Source organism: Echinops telfairi, unplaced genomic scaffold (genome assembly GCF_000313985.2).
Source record: "Echinops telfairi isolate 266 unplaced genomic scaffold, ASM31398v2 ScPeMD7_443;HRSCAF=831, whole genome shotgun sequence".
NCBI lineage: Eukaryota > Metazoa > Chordata > Mammalia > Afrosoricida > Tenrecidae > Echinops > Echinops telfairi.
Genome location: NW_022104341.1, coordinates 223,726 through 228,605, shown reverse-complemented (window position 1 = coordinate 228,605; position 4,880 = coordinate 223,726). Strand labels below are relative to the sequence as shown.

Here is a 4,880-nt window from a genome sequence, read left to right as displayed (position 1 = left end):
TAAGATATGACAAAATAATAATTTATAAATTATCAAGGGCTCATGAGGGAGGGGGGAGTGGGGAGAAGGGGGAAAAATAAGGAGCTGATGCCAGGGGTTTAAGTGGAGAGCAAATGATGAGGGCAATGAATGTACAAATATGCTTTACACAATTGACATATGTATGGATTATGATAAAAGTTGTATAAGCCCCTAATAAAATGATTCAAAAAAAAGTCTTGCCATTTTGAAGGTGACAAAAAAGCTTTTCTTGACTATACCAACACAGGTCTATCATCATCTTTTCTTATTCCCCTAGCAACCACCACCTGCATCATTCTAGTACCAAATTATTTCTACACAGTTTACTTCATATTTATGTATCTTGTTCTTAATTCTATTTCAAATGTTCTAAGTCTATGCCTTTTTCACATCTCTTTTGCAGCTAATTCAATGCTGCTAAACTTAACCATACTAGAAACAAAGTAAAAAAGCTATCCACGATAGACAAAAGGACCCTTAAAAATCTTGATTGTTTTCTGATAAAAATAACAAACTTAAGAAAATACCAAGGGCACGGCTGTATGTATGTTGGGGGGAAAAAATCACCAAGAACTATTTATTTTGACAAACGTGAACTAAATCAACTCAATGTAAGATGTTAGGAACTGTAAAGTTTGCCACTAAGTAACACAAAATTAAGGGTTTTCTAGAAACACGGCTGGAGACTTCAGCACTAATGAAACCCATTAGGATCTACAAACCCACCAGTAATCATGAACAACTTAACATGGCTTAATTTGTTTAACTAGTATTTTTATAGCTGTGGGATTTCTAAGGTTTTCTTTCTTTTTTTTTTTTAACATTTTATTAGGGGCTCATACAACTGTTATCGATTTCTAAGGTTTTCAATCAAACAATGAAAGCTTTCAAGGTACCAGGTGGGTATTAAGCCTCACCAATCAAACCAACAAATATGTCATTCTCTTTCAGAAGTCAAAGCTGTTTCCTTCACCTGCTGTGATAATTAAAATGGTTACTTCCTATTTTGTCGGTCTAAAAATTATTACTACTGGTTTTTTTACTCTCTCCCTAGTTCAACTATTTGTTGAATTAACACATACAGGCTTACTACATTTATGTGGTCAACAATTCATCTGAAACAGTAGTTCGCAACCTTCCTAATGCTTCGACCCTTTAATACAGTACATGTTGTGGTGACCCCCAACTATAAAATTTTTGTTGCCACTTCATAACTAATTTTGGTACTGTTATGAATCATCATGTAAATATCTGATATGCAGGATGTATTTTCATTGTTACAAATTGAACATAATGAAAGCATAGTGTTTAATCACAGAACAATACGTAATTATATATTGTGAAATATTTATTTCTAATTACATATAAATGAAATTTTGTCTTGAAGCATGGTGTAGCATGGGTAACAGTCTTCATGCTGCATACTAGTATGTAGGTTTAGCTGCATGTGGGCGGACCCGCCTGGAGACAGATAAAGGAGCGGTGTCTCGGTTCCTAAGACCATCAGAAACGTATGTTTTCCGATGGTCTTAGGTGACCTCTGTGAAAGGGTCGTTCGATCCCCAAATGGGTTGTGTCCCACAGGTTGAGAACTGCTGCCATACAGGGTTTCCCTGACTGGAAATCTTTCACTGACAGCGTCTTTCTCCCAAGAAACAGCTGGCAGATTTGAACCGTCAACTTTGCAGTTTGCAATTCATAGTTCCACCAGAGCTTTTTAAATTACAGCAAACTTCAATTCAAACTAGTCAAATTTCAAGTGCTTGATAGTCCCAGGTGAGAAATAGGTACAATACAGGATAATGCAGGTCTAGACCCCCCCCCCCAAAAAAAGTGATTCAAATGATCAGTCAAATTTGAAACCTAGGTTCCAGTTGATTTCATCGGGGTACTGTATGACAGAATACAGCTGCCCATAGATAATCTTCAGAGAAGCATATTACCACATACATAGTAGCAGGGGCCAGCCAGCTACTCATTGCCTGGCCCTCCCACACCCCTCCCAGTTTCTTGAGAAAGGGAACCAGCCCCTAATCATTTGGGCACTTGGCTCTCTCTTCTGGACCAAAGGGCTGACAACTCTGTGGAGTCCCCCTCCATAGGTTAGCAGCCAAGCGGCTTACTTAGCTCCTGTGTTACCAAGGTTCGTTAGAGTGGCCAAACAATAAGTGGTGTAAGACTGACCCCTGGACAAATATATTTTCCCTTCTTTTAAATTATTTTATTGGGGGCTCGTACAACTCTTATCACAATCCATATATCCATCCACTGTGCCAAGCACATTTGTACATTTGTTGCCATCACTACTCTCAAAACATTTGCTTTCTACTTAAGCCCTTGATATCAGCTCATTTTCCCCTCCCTTCTCATTGCCCCCTCCCCCCCATTGAACCCTTGATAATTTATAAATTATTATTTTGTCATATCTTACACTGTCCGACATGTCCCTTCACCCACTTTTCTGTTGGCCATCCCCCAGGGAGGAGGTTATATGTAGATCCTTGTAATCGGTTCCTCTGGACAAATATTTTTACTGATAAAAGGAGGCATTATCTAACACAATAACCATAGAGAAGTTTACAGTTACTAAAACAGAAAAGCAGAAGTGCAAATAACCAATTTCGGACTCGTGCCAGATACAGAATAGATGCACACCAATAGATGGTCTTACATGTACAATGTGAAGAAACTGCTATTCGGTTAATTTTCAATCACACATTACCTAATGATTTACCTCAGCATAAAAGGACATACTGTACTAAATTTGGAAATGCTTCAAAATAAAATTACTATTCAATAATTCTCAACCATGTACTATATATTCTAGCTTAAATTTGCTAAGGAAACACGTAGCACATTGGAAACTTCCAATTCTTCAATCTTAACAAAATGAACTGAAAATAAGTTTTACATTATTTTTCTACCCAGGTATTTACATATCCAAGTGGAAAACATCACACACTATTACGCACAGGAATTGGTTTTTATTCTCCCTGGGCAGAAGTGATTTAAAAGCAAGAAGCACTGGGATTCAAACAAACAATATAGGTGTAGACCAAAGAAAAACAAACAATGATTTGAATGAATAGCCAAATTTGGGAGGTAGGTTCCAGTTGATTTCATAGGGGGACTATAGGACACCTCTCCAACATTTTCTATTTATTATGGAAAATACTCGAAGTTTTAACAGTTCTCACAATACAATTTGAATCAAAGATCTCTAAAGTGGAGACATCCCTCCTTTGTTTTCTAAAGACAAAGTTCAAAAGGAATATACATTCTTTGCACGTAGTCCTAAAGTCCAATTCCTAAAAATCTGTCCAAACAGCATTTCCATGTTCAACTACCCTGTCAAAAGTACAACCCCAGCATGGTCTACGTTTTTCTAGTCCATAAGAGGTGTGCAGGGTGGGCTAAAGTAGGTAGAAAGATTGTATGTCAGCTTTCACACTCTCAATTTAATTTGTGAGGCCTTTACTAGCATTTTCATCCACGTGCACTAAAGGTCACACTTGCTAAGACTTGCTAACGTATTTACAAAAAAGGGAAACCTATCATCTGTGCCTCAAATACTTTACTTTTCAACTCAGCTGCTATAAATACTCATCAACAGTAAACATCCAGAGCAGCTGCAAAAATCACTCATCCTACAACCCTAGCCTTTATTTCGGGCCCAGGGCTTAAAAGAAACAAAAAGATCTTATGACTCAGGTATACATACTTATTCCAGCATAAAAGCCCTCTTACACACACCAAACCAAGGATATTGGCTACGACCTATAAAGAACGCTTTTCAATGCAGTATTGAGATTTCTAGAAATTAAAAATGAAAATCAGTCAGGATTTCAGTATCAAGTAGCTTTCATTAACAGGCTATAATCTGGAACCTACATTTTAAAAAGGTAGTAGCTCTCACTGACAGCTGCCAGTTCATACCAGCCTGATAAAAATCTAAGTCTCCCAAAGGAAATACTTAACTACCCAAGTGCCTTGGCCTCCCTCGCCACCCTATTTAAAGAACATACATTCTTTTACTCATTCCATGTGCAGACCAAGGAGATCACCTTGCTCAACAACGTTCAGATTTGTGTGTGTGCAGACTATGGGGCCTGTTCAGAGGAGCCTGCCTTGTGCTTCATTTGTTAGCATATCAAGAAAGGAGACGGAGTGTTTTCTAAAGGAAAACCTTGTGGCTCTTTTGAGAACCGTGGCACTAAGATTTACTACTGATGGTGAAATCCTCATAACAAGTCTCAAGGCAAAGCTCTGAAAAATGAAGTCCACGGAGGATGACGAAGCCAGGCTGTTCATTGCACAATGCGGGCCCGGAGCTTGCACCACATAAGGGCAGATGAGATAGCAAGGAGGGACTCCACAGAGATCTCAGCATTCGCCCTTCCCCAGAAGAGAGTCAGCCATGTGCCTAATGATTAAGGGCTGGTTCCCGATCTCAAGAAGCCGAAGAGCGGAGTGACGGGTGTTGAAACCATAGAGTAGATGAGTGCAATAAAAATGCCGATTCTGCTGCGCTACCGTGTCAAACGGTGGCAGGGGAAAGGAGGGGTCTCCAAATAGTTTCTCCACACGGAACGGAGGATGTCCCTACACAAAGGAGGCGCCACTGCCGCACTGCGCTCTGGTACTCGTAGTCATACTCGCCCCCGCCCGGGGACGGCCAAGAAACGAGGGTCCAAAGACAGAGCAGGCCCCATTCCCCTATCTTGGGCGCTTCCAGCTTCACACAAAGGACCGCGCCACCACTCCCTAGCCCCGCCCGCCGAGACTTGTAGTTCCCGTTTCCCCGCCAAGCCGCAGAGGGGAGTCCGCCAGACTACAACTCCCAGCAGCCTCTGCGCCCG

At 40.3% G+C, this 4,880-nt stretch overlaps 1 protein-coding gene across 4 annotated transcripts in view; it reads right to left on the bottom strand.

Annotated features, from left to right (window-relative positions):
• CSDE1 (cold shock domain containing E1) overlaps positions 1–4,880 on the bottom strand; it is a 48,235-nt gene that overhangs the window by 42,912 nt on the left and 443 nt on the right. The gene's annotated exons all lie outside the window — the stretch shown is intronic.